The following is a 16,774-nucleotide window of genomic DNA, read 5'->3' as shown; positions in this document are numbered from 1 at the left end:
ATGTTAAAATCTTAAACGTGGTGGAAACTTCAGCAACCATGTGACAACAAACTCCGAGAGTTTATTCAATATGTGGTTTATCTGTGGTTTCTGCGTGACCAGGCAGCAGCAGCATCTGTTCACTTCAAGATGACTGGAAAACACCATAAATAAACACGCGGTGTACTTGTAGGTCAACAGGGTGGAGTCATACTAAAACCTGTTCAACCTCTAACGATGCAGCGCTGGTGACTTCTATGCAAACCCAAAATTACAATGAAATTTCCAAGCTTATTGTTGATCACTTTTCCTCTACTGTCATTCTCCTAACAAATCAACTCCAAAGAACCACTAGCCCATTCTGACTCAGTAACGTTACCGTCATACACTGAAGAGCCAAAGAAACTGGTACACCTGTCTAACATCGCGTAGGGCCCCTGCGAGCACGCAGAAGTGCCGCAACACGAGGTGGCATGGACGTGACTAGTGTCTGAAGTATTACTGGAGGGAATTGACACCAGGAATTCTGCGGGGCTGTCCGTAAATACGTAGGAGTACGAGCAGGTAGAGATCTCTTCTGAACATCACGTTGCAAGGCATCTCAGATGTGCTCAATTATGTTCATGTCTGGGGAGTTTGGTGGCCAGTGGGAGTGTTTAAGCTCAGAAGAGTGTACCTGGAGCCACTCTATAGCAATTCTACACGTGTGGGTGTCAAACTGTTCTACTGGAATTGCCCAAGTCGTCGGAATGCACAATGGGCATGAATGGATGCAGGTTATCATACAGGATGCTCACGTATATGTAACCTATCAGAGTCGTATCTACACGTATCAGGGATCCCGTATTACTCCAACTGCACACGCCCCACACCATTACAGAGACTCCACCAGCTTTAACAGTGCCCTGCTGACACGCAGGGTCCATAGATTCATGAGGTTTCTCCATACTCATACACGTCCATCCGCTGGACACAATTTGAAATGAGTCTCGATCGACCAGGCCACATATTTCCAGTCAACAGCCATTGTCGGTGTTGACGGGCCCAGGTGAGGCATAAAGCATTGCGTTGTGCAGTCATCAATACTACACGAGTGAGCCTTCGGCTCAAATGGTTCAAATGGCTCTGAGCACTATGGGACTTAACATCTGTGGTCATCAGTCCCCTAGAACTTAGAATTACTTAAACCTAACTAACCTAAGGACATCACACACATCCATGCCCGAGGCAGGATTCGAACCTGCGACCGTAGCAGTCGCGCGGTTCCGGACTGAGCGCCTAGAACCTTCGGCTCCGAAAGCCCATATCGGTGATGTTTCGTTTAATGGTTCGCAAGCTGACACTTCTTGACGGCCCAGCATTGAAATCTGCAGCAATTTGCGGAAGGGTTGCACTTCTATCACTTTGAACGATTCTCTTCAGTCGTCGTCGCTCCCGTTCTTGCTGGATCTTTTTCTGCCCTCAGCGATGTCGGAGATTTGGTGTTTTGCCGGATTCCTGATATTCACTGTACACTCGTGAAATGGTCGTACGGGAAAATATCCACTTCATCGCTACCTCGGAGATGCTGTGTCCCATCACCTGTGCGTCGACTATAACACCACGTTAAATTCACTTACATCTCGATAAACTGCCATTGTAGCCGTAGTAACCGATCTAACAACTGCGCCAGACAGTTGTTACCTTATATAGGCGTTGCCGACTGCAGCGCCGTATTCTGCCTGTTTACATATTTCTGTATTTGAATACGCCTTCCTATACCAGTTTCTTTGGCGCTTCAGTGTAGTTAAATAATACGCTCTATGTCTCCAAATAGTTAATGTCGATTTAAACTGTTACATGTACTTTGCATAAAAATGAAGTCGATTAGAAATGAGTATCTGATGTTGCCTATTTTCGTTACTCAGAGATTTGTCTGTGATGACAGTGAAGTAATTTTATTCTTTTCACATTTTCTTTCATTTTCGTGTAAACTGCATGATTGTTATATTATAGAATTCTTGCTGTCAACGGGCAGATCCTGAGAAATTTATTACAGGAAAGAAATATATGTTGGCTAGTGTCCAATTTACGTATGCCACTACTCAAGTGGGGCAGGTTGTCGCAAGAGCTACAGTCCGTGAGTCACGGCAGCAGTACACAAAGGCATCTTATCTGGCAAGGGGCACTATCAGTCATGACATTTAGAAGACTCTTCGACTGCGAGGAATCAGTCTTTCACCACTCAGAGCCGATTCATTGCCCTGTACATATTCCTCACCTGCAGAGTTTTTAAGAATAGCCATACCAGTAAAAAGAAAGAAATGAAGATCAGATATTAAAGTGCCATGTAATGCTAAGGACATTACTGACAGCCAGTTCTCGTTTAAGGATGTTTACGTTGACACTCGATGAATAATTAAGTGCAGAACGACTTAGATAATATTTATACTTGCTGTAACGTGTGAAAAGCCTCTTAAAATGTGGATAAATGCAGACGATGCTAAAATAAAGACCAAGCACTAGATAGGCTCTGATTACAAATATCATAAGTTAACTTCTGGAACGCATCGTAACATATAACTGTTTTGTATTAATACCACGTAGTGATACGAGGGGGAACGACAGCCAGGAGTGAGAAAGGCGAGTGGAACGCGTAAATTTTATGGAAACTGAGGTGCATCTCTAATGTAAACTGCACACAACGTGCCAGTACGACCAATTTCAGAGTGTTGCCCCTATGTTTCGAATTACAGAGGTCCAGTCCCAGACGACTACATTCGTTAGGACCTAGTTGCACTCGAGAGCGCCAAGGAAACAGCACTGATAATAATACATTTATTAGGCAGTAATTCTGGATTGTTTTCCAAAGCGTCGCGGCTCAGTCAGGCTGGAGGAACAGCGCCTAGTCAGCAGCGGAGGTCAGCATGGGCTAGTCTTCCAGTACCCGCCAGCGCAGCAAAATTTCAGATGGCGGCTGCTGCGTCACAGAGTGGCCGACGACCTGTGGACTCCTGCGGCCTCCAGCCATATGTATTGATCTTCAAAGTGCACTCATTGAGGTCGGATATTTGCACTCAGGAGTCAGGCCCGCCCCAGGTCCACCTAAGGTATTCGCTGGCTCGCGGGGATCGGCTCTCAGCCCTCTTTTAGGAGACAGGAGCCGGAAGCTTCGATGTCTGCCACAGGATTGGGATGGGCAGCAGCAGTGGCCCCCCTCTCGAATGTGGGTGATGGAGAGAGCATCCAGCTCAAGCTTCCTGTAGCTCTGCATGGTGACAGTGGCCTCCGAGCCCCATCAGTGTTGCCTCGGAAGTTGGCAGTGCAGATGGCAGCAGTAGCTTCCTTCCAGCTGGACTCGTGGGTATGTAGACGATCGAAGATAGCTAGGCATGGTGAAGATCCTCCATAGCCCCCCCCCTCCCTCCCCCGTCCCCTCACTGCATAGCTGCAGCTGACAGAAGGGCTGAGACTACTGACTGTGCAGTCGGGAATCAGCACTCAATAATCACACATTTGTTAAGAAGAATAGCGTATTTATGTAGGCACTTCCGGTTCGCTCTACAGCGCTGGGGATGGCTATGACATAATGTGGCCTGATTTTCCCTCGCTGTCAGCTCTGCTGCGGATTTCAAACTTTCACCACTTCATCTTTCAGAAGCTCTTTTTAGCAGGTTTGGCACCTCAATACATATTACGATGTCGAATCAAAACACTTTCAGCCATTTAAATTTCCAGACAGCTTAAGGTGTTTTGATTCGACATTTTATATTGAACAGCCGAGGTCCCGCAACCATCTGTATAAAGACAGACTTACAGCGAATGCTTATTGTTGCGTTGTACCAAAAAAATGGCTCTGAGCACTATGGGATTTAACAGCTGTGGTCATCAGTCCCCTAGAACTTAGAACTACTTAAACCTAACCAACCTAAGGATGTCACATACATCCATGCCCGAGGCAGGATTCGAACCTGCGACCGTAGCAGTCGCATGGTTCCGGACTGCGCGCCTAGAACCGCGAGACCACCGCGGCCGGCTGCGTTGTACCAAGACACTCTTCTTTGCCACTAGTATGACGGTATCTCATGGCTTCCATGATGTCATTATGCTTCCCTTGCAGACTTGGGCGCTCGGTCGTTCCCGCATGCTGCAATAACCGCAACTCACTCAGTATTTCCCCAAGCTGGCATTCTACTGGTCATTGATACAGGTGGTTCGGCTTCTGGGGACTACCCACGTAGATCTTGGACGAACTTTCAGTGTCCGCCGAGGGTATTATCATGGGGCATAACAGAATGCTTAACAATCAGGCGGAACAGCAGAGACCGATTCAAAGATGTGCTGCTATGAATGTAACACGTAAAAACAAACCATACGTAGTTGTAGCGAAAACCTTCAATGAAATTAAACAGAATATCGTCCTTGCTAAACATTGTGGGAGAAATTTACAGAAGACTGTTCTGCAGTTCTGCTGCTTTGTCAGTACGTCATATTTGTGAAACTTTGGTGGTCTAGAACATAGCAGGCCATCATGACGAAAGTGAGAGAGTAGGAAAGAAGCTATTCGCGCGCTAGCCGACTTGTCAGTGATTGGCGACAGTCTGCAAACCAGCGCTTAGTTTCTCGTAGGCATGCATTCTTTCTTGTGTGCGCGCATGTAGAGTGCCAGTCCCTCTATACCTCTTTGCTTAGGGTTTCGCGCCCGTGTCCGACGAGGCCTCTGCTCCGCGACCACTTGCGTCCGGTCGTACTGGGGTAGGTTTCACAACCGAATGGCAAAGGACTCAAAACATTTATGTTGAACGAATTACCTTCCATCGTACACTGTACTGTGGAGAGAAATATGTATATATACTAATGAGCCAAAACTTACGGCCATCCGCTTACTAGTTTGTTTGTTCGTGAATGTTTCTGAGTTTCAGGGCTCCGACAGTTTGTTGGTAGGTTTGTGGAGGTAAGTGTCATTGTGTGTCTACGTACAGGTCACGTAATTTGTGTAAATGATGGGCTGCTGATTTGCGTATGCGATGATGGCGCCCCATAGCGATACGGATGGGTTCCATAGGATTTACATCAGGCGGATTTGGTCACTGAGACATCAACGTGGGTTCATTAAAATGCTCCTCAAATCACTGTAGCACGGTTCTGGCTCCGAGGCACGAACAGTTATACTGCTGAAAGATGGCATTGCCGTCGAGGAAGACATAAAGCATGAAAGGATGCAGGTGGTTCGCAGCTGTTATCGTGTCTTCGATTACTACAGCAGGTTCCATGTCAGTACAGGAGAGTGTTTTCCATAGCATAATACTTCTCCCACCAGCCTGCGTCCGTCGTGAGCCACCGTTCAACTCGATGACGGTTATTGTTGAGACGACCAGCGACCTAGTGTAGCTAAAAATGTGATTCGCCCGAAGAGGCGACACGTCTCCATTGATCGACGGTCGAATTTCTATGGTCCCTTGTCCACTATAATCGTAATTCACGATTCGTTGGGTCAACATGCGAACACGTAGGAGTGGTCAGCTGTGAAGCTCCACGTTCAACAATGTACGATGAATGGTACGCTCAAAAACATTTTTGCGTGCACCAGCGTTCATTTCGGCAGAGCTGCCACAGATCATCACTTATTCTACTTTACAGAACAGACAACGCTGTGTGAAGAGTCATGGACGTCCAGCCATTCAGCGCCTAGTAGCACGTTCATAGACTTTGTGTGATAATACTCTGCTCTTTGTCAAAGTCCTTACCTCAGTGGGCTTCCCCATTTGCAGCCTATATTCTCACTATGGTCATCCCCCTACCGTGTCTGCTCCGCTTAGATACTGTCGTTTTTTTACTGTAGTTGCAAAATGTTCATGATCTGAGAGAATACAGTTACTCATTGTATGATGTATAAAACTTCTGACACATAAACATACATAGTTGAACCAAAAATTTCCCAAATTAATAATCTCAGTGACTCTATTATTAACGAAAATAATTAAGCCGTAGCTTCTGCATGATATGATAGTTACGTTGGATAAATTAGAACCATTAGAATAACATGAAAATGCTGGCTTTCACATTCGACTCTTCTTTTTAATGCTGAGCTGCGATTGTGGTATAATTCTCATATATAGTGGGTTCACCAGTACGTTTTTAATAGTAGATGCATTATATTTCGAGGGTAGTAGGTCAGTTAGTAAAATATTCTACCATATATTACGATATATTTTATTCCAATAAAATGTTGTCTCTTGGTTACAGTTTGTTCTTCGGTAGATGGAATCTCTTTTGTCGTTACTAGATAGTGGTGCACCACGTTCTTCGAAAGCTGCACAAGAAGCTATGGTGATACGTTCACAGAATTTGCTTTAGCTTATTGTGAGGCGTTCATCTTCACAATAGCACGTATACTCACGAGGTGCTGACTTAAGGAAAGACACCTGCTAAAGTGTTGTGCCTCGCGTCCCCCTTTCACTTTGATAACGGCGATAACACGCCGTGCTATGGCCTCTAAGGAGAGTGAGTGTTGATGAGCTGTTGTCATTCCTAGTCCCCATCCTCCACCCACAACTCATGAAAAATCGGTCGGAACCGGTGCAAGGCACGCCCATGTCGCTCCATGGCAGCATAGTCGTTCGCAGTAGGCTTGAAATCAGGTGACCTGGGAGACCGCGGAAGCTGTGCCATGTCTCTTGCAAAATTCTGCAAACGCCTCGAGACTGGTGGCGTGCTACACTGTCTTGCTGAAGGTGCATGTCGCCTGCGTGCCGCCGTAGACGAACAAACGGATGCCCATCACCGAACAGTAGGTCCCTGTGTCGTTGCCGACAAGAGACGGTCTAAGGTATACCAGGAGCTCCATTTCATGCCTTGTGAATATCCCCTTTCGCAGAGTACCTCTACCACCTGCCAGAACGATGTCCTATTAGCAAGAGGGTACCATCATGTTATGTGGTTTTCGACAAATCTCTAATCTAGCGTGGGAGTGTGCCAGCATGTACTGAATTCTACATCTACATCTACATTTGCGTTTAGATAGTCCACAAACAACTGTGAGTGCTTGGCAGACGATACCTTGCAAGGTGTCACAAGTCATGATTTATTCCCGTCCCATTCACTTATGGATCACTGGAGGAACGGCTGTTTAAAGGACTCTGTGAGGTGCTGTAATTAGTCCAGTCTTGTCTTCACGGTCCTTACAGGAGCCCTAGGTAGTGCGCTGAAGAACATCTCTGGATTATTCACTTAATATTGCTTCTTCAAACTTCGCAAGTAGACTTTCGCGGGATAGTTGGTACTACCTTCAAGAGTCTGCCAAGTCAGGTTTTTCAACGTTTTCATGAAGTTATCCCGTGAGTCAAACAAACCTTTGACTATTTTTGCTGTCCTTCTTTGTACACGACCAATATCCAATGTCAGTCCTATTTGATATAGGTCCCATACACTAGATCAGTATTCTAGGATAGGACGCACAAGTGATTGTAAGTTGTCTTTCCTCATTTACTTACTGCATGTTCCCCATACCCCGCCAGTCATTCGATGTTTGCCATCTGCCTTACCTACGACTGGACCTACTGTATGTGATCATCCCATTTCATTTCCCTACGATTTCTTACATCCACGTTTTTGTACAGAATAACTGATTCCAATTGTGACTCATTAGTGTTTTAATTATAGGATACTACGTTTCAGCATTTTGTGAAGCGTACAGTTTTACGTTTCGCATCATACATTGACAGGAAAAAAATCGTGACACCAAGAAGGAATTGTGGGGTGTTTCCACATCTAAAAGATGGCGTTTATTCAAATTTCGCTCCAGTCGCATGAGATTGGCGTTAGTAGTGTCACTATGAGTATGCAAACCAGGTTTATTTTAAATACACGCTGTAACGGTCGTGAGAAGTCACCTTTGAGAATTGACATAGTAAACTGATGTTAGTCAAGAATGCCTTTAAGGCGACCAAGATGCCATTATCAACATGTCACTGAGTTTGAAAGAGATAGTGTAGAAGAACTACGAGAAACTGGATGTTCCTTCTGCGATATTGCACAACGACTTGGGAAGAATGTAGCCATTGTACATGACTGCTGGCAGCGGTGGTTACGAGGATGTACAATCTCAAGAAGACCAGGCTCCTGACGGCCACGTGGCACTACCGAGAGGGAAGACCATCGTGTTCGGCGTATGGATCTGGTGCATCATAATGCGTCTGCAGCAGCAATTTGAGCAGCAGTTGGCACCACAATGACACAAAGAACTCTTGCAAATCGGTTTCTTCAAGGACAGCTCCGAGCCAGATGCCCCGCAGCGTTCATTCCAGTGATCACCACCATTTGCGACTTCTGCGGTATCAATGGAGAGGCAATTGGAGGGCAGGGTGGAGGCCCTTTCTGATGAAAGGTGGTTCTGCCTCGATGACAGTGACAGTTGTGTGCTGGTCAGGAGGAGGCCAGTTAAGGGCCTGCGACCAAACTATCTGGGTGCTAGACATACTGAACCTACTCCAGTAGTTATGGTCTGAGGTGCGATTTTGTATGACAGCAGGAGCACTCTCGTGGTTAACCCATGTACCCTGACAGCAAATAGTTTAGTGATTCGACCTGTTGAGCTGACATTCACGAACAGCATTCCAGGGAGTGTTTCCCAACAGGATAACACTCACCCACAAGCCACTGTTGTAACCCAACATGCTCTACAGTGTGTCGACATATTGCCTTGGACCTGCTTAATCTCTAGATCCGTCTCCAATCGAGCGCATATGGAGATCATCGAACGTCACCTCCAGAGTCATCCACAACCAGCATTAAACGTTACTGTATTTACCGACTAAGTGCATCAGGCATAGAACTCCATCCCACAAACTGACTTCCGGCGCCTGTACAACACAAAGCATGCACGTTTGTCTGTTTACATTCAACACTCTGGTAGTTTCATCGGTTAGTAGTGTGCCAGCATTTCAAATTTTCAGTGACTTCTCTCGAGCTTACATTAACCTGTGATCTTGCAATGTTAATCACTTAAATATGTAACCTAGACAAATGCATTACTGACATTTCGTTATTCTACATAAATTATTTTTTTTGGTGTAGCAATTTATTTCCGTCAGTGTATGAAACCAGTTACCAATCTTAGCATCACTTTGATATTTTTTCAAGATCTCATTGGATATTTGCAAAGTTATTTTTCAGATAGTAATTCATTAGAGATGAGTGCATCATCTATAAAATGTCTGTCCTGGTAACTATTTCCCACGTTTCGAAGCTTGAATTGGGAAAGGATGGGTAAGGAAATCGGCGGAGTATAGAGACGATGCCACTGGACACCTGAAGGACTTGTGGACTGCCGAACAGCGATAAGTACTGGTGTAAGCATGTCATAGGGCACGAGTATGCCGGAAACAAAAATGTGATGCATTGCCCTAGCCAACATGTAATAGTTTATGAAGATGGTAGAGGTATTCTCGTGTGGAGGAAGTTTACATGGGATTATCAGAAGTCCGTGACAGGTCTCTTGTCGGCGAACTGCTCAGAAATCTGCTGGCCCGAGATTTCGTGCTCCTACATCACCTTACTGGCTACCTGTACCTTCAGCAACACAGTGCACCACCTCATCTCTGCGGCGCAATGAGAAACAACGATGAAGCACTCTTGTTGGCATGACGGTGCCCGGGTCCCTAACGTCACCTCCCCTTAATCCTATAGGGACACCATAGACCAAAGCAATAGCCGTGAGTTACGGACGACGGTTTAGCTCTAATGAATCAGGGTGGCCGTCCAGCGGTTTTGGTGTTCCGTGCAGACCATGGCATGACGCATTTCTGTCGACATCAGCGCGGAAAGAGGCCATATTTGCCACTCTAATTGGATCATTCATGAGTTACTAACTTCCTGACTTGTCACATAAAGTTCTTAGAGTGCTATTTGAGCCTGGAAACGACTCAATGTAAGGACATGCGGTGTTCACTTCTAAACTTAAGTGTATCTGCAGGTAACAACAGCTCCGACCGTAGCCGACTTCCGATTTAGCACAATATGAAGTAATATCTCGGGTCCTCTTTTCAAAGTACGTATCACTCTTCATGACCGCTTTCAACGCCGAAAATGTGTTTATTATTCGCATCCAATGCTGAAACTGAAGCGATAACATGTATCCGAATGCTACGAGATGAGAGTGAGTGACAAAGTAACTTTTTTATTATGACAATTGGATCGTGCTGAAGTAAACGGATCTTAGTGTTATCATACGCCTACGTAAGTACAGAACAAAGTGTAAATGAAAGCTAGCTCGGTTTTGTGCGACAAGGACATACAAAAACGGTAAAGCGGATTTTCGGACTAACAGGGATAACGAGAGAACCTTCTGAAATGAGGCGGAGCCGATCTATCGAATTCAAAAAGCACGGAAGCAAGAAAATTTGTAGAGTGTTCTATATTTTATTTTGAAGCACTATAAAAATTAAAACATTAATATAAAAATTTCTTCGCTAATTGATTATATCACAGGATTAACTTCTCACGATATGTCACAGCGCGTCAAGAGTAGTTTTCCTGGCAGTAGCTCAGTGATCAGTAAGTGTTCGACAACGCCACGTCACAAAAATAAAGATAAGACAGTGTGACTTCTCAGACTTGTCTGACGCCGCATCTTGCAACAGTATCCCACGTAACTTTCTGAAAATTTCTAACAGTTGCTTTGATGAAATACTGACCGACTTACACAACATTATTCTGAGACAAACCCGAGATGCGTATTTTCAAGATTAGATAGTGGTTCGCAGAGGGCCCAACCGATAGCGATTTAACTGGTAATCAGGAAAACAGGATTATCTGTAAAAAAAAAAAAAAAAAAAAAAAAAGTGGAGTCTGAGACGTGTGAGGATGTATTCTTCACAATCACGCGCTAACTTCTCACATTAGGGAACAGCAGTGAACAAGCTTTTCTGTAAACGTGCACAGCCGCTCATTCATTTGTTCAGCTATAGTCGTTTAAGCGAACTGAAGAAAGCAACTACGAAGCACAGACAGAGATAGCTCTCTGAAAAGAATTTGGAGACTGACTACACGCATCATATGCGAAGCAAACGTTTCAAATATAGACTTAACCTATAGTTAACTTCTATGCAAAAAAATGGTTCAAATGGCTCTGAGCACTATGGGACTCAACTGCTGAGGTCATAAGTCCCCTAGAACTTAGAACTACTTAAACCTAACTAACCTAAGGACAACACACACATCCATGCCCGAGGCAGGATTCGAACCTGCGACCGTAGCGGCCGCGCGGTTCCAGACTGTAGCGCCAGAACCGCTCGGGCACCAGCGGCCGGCCAACTTCTATGCAAAACAGATAATGGTTCACTTATATTTCACAGTAAGTTGCGTATCTGCCTTGTTGCCCTGTTGCCGAATCATTACACACAAATATCATAAATGTGGATATCCTATTTCAATAAAAAACTAGTTACTGCAATTACATCTTCTTTTCTCTTCTGTGTAGACTATGTGACAAATCTGTGTGACGGAACAGGACTCGAACTCTAACACCTGATTTACGCACGTTATGAGCTAACACTGGGTACCTTTCCAGAATGCCTCACAGACTGACTCAAATATTAAACTCGTCTTTCGTTTCCCTTTCTATCTTTTCTGGCTCACAGGATACTAGTCTCGATCCATTTTGAGAGTCAGAGCTTCATGGAGTTTGGAAGATGTGCAGAGGAATTGGTGACGAAAAGTTATGGAATATGTTCTCAAACGGCGAAATTTATAGCACATTGACTATGGAAGGCAGGCGTCAAAATCAAGTGCCATCCAAGCATGCAATTATTTTACCTCGTTACAAATTTTTGAAGTAATATTTATAATGGAAAACCCATACCAGAAGTGATTGGAATACATTGTAGAACAGAGGTGAACTTTACGTTATGAGGAGCACTAGACATATAAACTACGTGATGTTGATCTCATCAAACGCTGCTCTACTTTTCTTGGTTTAATTGGGAACTAGTATAAAAGAACACATGCAGGCTGGAACTAAATTTTGTAAAGACAGTGGAAGTCAGTACATGAGGCTTAATGTCGGAATGTTTTCAAATATGCGAAGATACACAATTAAGAGCAACTGAACTGGAGAAACCTACGTAGTGTAGTTCTAATGCTGACAATGTAACATGCAATGACCGTCACAAGCCCACGGAAAGCCTAGAGGGTCATGTTGATCCATGACTACTCAACCGCCACTCACAATTACAGGAGATTTATCAGTGTAGCATACAAGGCGCGAGCGTCAGACTTGCTGGCATCTCACAATTGCTCAGAAGGACTGAGCGTGATCTGAAAGGTTTCATAAGCACCCTCTTTTGCATTAACAAACAACATTGACACTATTTGGAAGTGTGGCAGTGGTGAAATGTCTCGCCCAAGACCTGCCTGCAAGGTGCTGCAGATGAACAAACGGACACTCTTCATCGGGTTGTAGAGTCCTGCATTGTCGAGGATGAAAGATGAAAACAGGTGTATTGAAGGCTCAATTTCACCCAATGTAAACGTCTCCCTCACGAGAACACTCCATGGCCAAACTTAAGGGTCCCTGTTGCATCGTCTCATGTCGTTCTTAAGTGCTCGTATCCTGTTATCGGCGTATGTAAGAGGGTAACTCGACTCATCAGTTCAGAAGACCTTTTTCCATGCCTCTAGAATCCACCTGAGGCGTTTCTGTGTCCATGTTATCTTTTGTGCCCTGCGAGAAAAAATAACGCTATATTGTCAATAATGTTGAACACAGCGATTCGTTTTTGCTGTACCCTGAACGCGTGGGCACATGTCACGATACGAAGAACACCTGCAAATCATCACACAACCACCTCTGGCCTGTGCTACAGGCTTAACACATTGCAACTTAATGCCCCGCTGGGCACATTGGAAAAGTTACATGACTTGGCACTTGGGATCTTTCAAGGCCCCAGTTCATTTGACTGGAGCACTTTATCTGTGTTGGCCTTTGTCGTTGTTTTCTTGTTGTAATGTCAAATTGTTGTATTCTACACTGTTTTTATTATTTGTCTATCACATATAACTAATGAAAATTTGTTTTTATATTGTACGGCAGAATATACATCATTATATAATTTGCGCACATTTTTACGTTGCTTTTTGTTATAATAACATCTTTAATTTTTTACAACTTAACGTTCTTACATATTAAACATTATCAGGACGTAGCGTTTTATTTTATCTTTTTGAAGACTACTAATATATTTCATTTATCAGTTTTTGCTATATCTATAGAGACCGTAACAAAAATGAAAAGAAAATGAAAACTTCAGTACAATGAAATACCTGTTCTAATTTCACTATGACAGAAATGGCCATGTCACAACGACACACTTGCTTATTTTTATCACATTCTGGCTGGAATGAGAACTTCATAGAAATTTTCCACAGTGGTTACAAATTGTTTTTATTATTGGTCTCAGTTTCTTGGACACAAAGAACACCTTTGTCCTTTGTTGGTGGGCTGGTGATTCACAGGTGTACTGAGACCTTTAGGCTCATAGTCATATCCAAGAGCAAGAAGACCACTTTTTGCTCCCTTTTGAAGGCACCTCCTGTTAAGTAGTCTTCGGTTGATGTGAGGATGCACAAGCTGTCGTCCTAACTGCAGCAGGAACTACCGCCTCTTCTGATTTGAAGTCAGGCTTCATGGGTGATGATGCAGCCATATAATCATTACACGGATTCCAGCAATGTCGATCACATTATACAGGGTATTACAAAAAGGTACGGCCAAACTTTCAGGAAACATTCCTCACACAAAAGAAAGAAAATATGTTATGTGGACAGGTGTCCGGAAACGCTTACTTTCCATGTTAGAGCTCATTTTATTACTTCTCTTCAAATCACATTAATCATGGAATGGAAACACACAGCAACTGAACGTACCAGCGTGACTTCAAACACTTTGTTACAGGAAATGTTCAAAATGTCCTCCGTTAGCGAGGATACGTGCATCCACCCTCGTCGCATGGAATCCCTGATGCGCTGATGCAGTCCTGGAGAATGGTGTATTGTATCACAGCCGTCCACAATACGAGCACGAAGATCTCTACATTTGGTACCGGGGTTGCGTAGACAAGAACTTTAAATGCCCCCATAAACGAAAGTCAAGAGGGTGAGGTCAGGAGAGCGTGGAGGCCATGGAATTGGTCCGCCACTACCAATCCATCGGTCACCGAATCTGTTGTTGAGAAGCGCACGAACACTTCGACTGAAACGTGCAGGAGCTCCATCGTACATGAACACATGTTGTGTCGTACTTGTAAAGGCACATGTTCTAACAGCACAGGTAGAGTATCCCGTATGAAATCATGATATCGTGCTCCATTGAGCGTAGGTGTAAGAACATGGGGCCCAATCAAGACATCACCAACAATGCCTGCTCAAACGTTCACAGAAAATCTGTGTTGATGACGTGATTGCACAATTACGTGCGGATTCTCGTCGGCCCACACATGTTGATTGTGAAAATTTACAATTTGATCACGTTGGAATGATGCCTCATCCGTAAAGAGAACATTTTCACTGAAATGAGGATTGACACATTGTTGAATGAACCATTCGCAGAAGTGTACCCGTGGAGGCCAATCAGCTGCTGATAGTGCCTGCACACGCTGTACATGGTACGGAAACACTGGTTCTCCCGTAGCACTCTCCATACAGTGACGTGGTCAACGTTACCTTGTACAGCAGCAACTTCTCTGACGCTGAAGTAGGGTTATCGTCAACTGCACGAAGAATTGGCTCGTCCATTGCAGGTGTCCTCGTCGTTCTAGGTCATCCCCAGTCGCGAATCATAGGCTGGAATGTTCCGTGCTCCCTAAGACGCCGATCAATTGCTTCGAACGTCTTCCTGTCGGGACACCTTCGTTCTGGAAGTCTGTCTCGATACAAACGTACCGCGCCACGGCTATTGCCCCGTGCTAATCCATACATCAGATGGGCATCTGCCAACTCCGCATTTGTAAACATTGCACTGACTGCAAAACCACGTTCGTGATGAACACTAACCTGTTGATGCTACGTACTGATGTGCTTGATCCTAGTACTGTAGAGCAATGAGTCGCATATCAACACAAGCACCGAAGTCAACATTACCTTCCTTCAATTGGGCCAACTGGCGGTGAATCGAGGAAGTACAGTACATACTGACGAAACTAAAATGAGCTCTAACATGAAAATTAAGCGTTTCCGGACACATGTCCACATAACATCTTTTGTTGATTTGTGTGTGAGGAATGTTTCCTGAAAGTTTGGCCGTACCTTTTTGTAACACCCTGTAGAAGAGTACAAGAGCCCAGCGCTTGGTGTTGTGTTTCACGCTGTAGGTGCCCACAAGTTGATCCATCGTGTCAACACCCCCTTATGTTTGCTGTAATGCTCTATTACTTCTGGCTTCTTTACGTGACCAAATACAGTTCGTGACGAGTGAAGAGAGGAGACAAGTATAACTGCTGATACTTATTCTGGTACATATGGTACTAGTGACATGGAATCAGAAAATCCAAACACCGAGGAATTTACTTCTCTCGAACGATGTAGCTGCATCTCCTTAGCATTTACAATCTTGTTTTTCCTTAGAGTTCCGACAAAGGTGGTTTTCAACGCCAGCAGTTCTCTCACTAGAGGTGAGCTACTGAAAAAAATTGTCAGCTATAATACTGCTGCCCTTATTGAACGATTTTCCAGTTAGATCTCTTATGACTCTGGAACCTTGATTTACTTTTCTTTGTTGGCCTTGTTGTTTTCCCAAATAAATCTGCCCATTCAGTGGAAATGCATTTCTAGAATCGCAAGCCCACTACAGTGTTGTACCATATTTAGCAGGTTCGCTTTGCATGTATTGTCGAAATGGATTTCCCTCTAAACGCAACAAGCTATTCACCAACAGTTATGTCAAAGCCTGGACTGTACATGGAAGAAATCTGTGAAATGAACATTTCCCAGATGTCTCTAAATGCAACTAATTTATCATGAATCCTCTTATCTTCCCTTTTTCCCTTATTGTCAAATCTGAGAAAAAGTGTTTTCGCTTGAAACCATTTTAGGCGCATTGTTCCTCTGAAAATAGGCCTGCCATGTTGTTCGTTCCACTGTTCACTCAAAAGTTCGCCTCGAATTCTTCCGCATCTATGAGTAGTTCCTTCCATACCTTAGGTGTACTACTAGGATAATCTTCATTCCACTTTTTGTACACTCGCCTAGCCTCTGTGTTAGTTTCCCTTGCCACGACGGACATTATTTCTGGGGTAATTAGGAGCTTTAGGGCTTCTTTTATTGAACCAGGGGGTACCACTTTAGGACCGGGTTTACCACGAATTATGTTATGAGAGGGAGTTTGGCAGTTAGTTGGAAGCTCTTTGTGCCAAATCATTCCATTTTTTTCCGATGAATAATCGTTCATAGTGTTGTCATTACTTACGGTTACATCATCTTCGCTGTGAATCACGTCAACTTCATTACCTTTTTCTGTTCCATTACATCACTGCCTTCCTTCTCTTCACTATCTGAGGGCAAATATTCATCATCATTCAGGTCACAAATACTTTCATTATCGACATCAGCATCATCCCACATCTGAAGAAGAATCTTATCAGCTTGTTCAGCCCGAACAAATTTTCCATCAATCCTAAACAAAAAATTAATCCTGTATTTGAATTCTAACCTGAATTATAAGAAAATAGTTTTACCTACAGTTCCCACAGTTTTCATATTTTTGACTTACGTTATAATGACCAGACATTTCTTTCTTTATATGAATAACATCATACATGTATTC

The sequence above is a fragment of the Schistocerca serialis genome, chromosome 1 (assembly GCF_023864345.2).
Source record: "Schistocerca serialis cubense isolate TAMUIC-IGC-003099 chromosome 1, iqSchSeri2.2, whole genome shotgun sequence".
NCBI lineage: Eukaryota > Metazoa > Arthropoda > Insecta > Orthoptera > Acrididae > Schistocerca > Schistocerca serialis.
Note: the sequence above shows the minus strand (reverse complement) of the source record.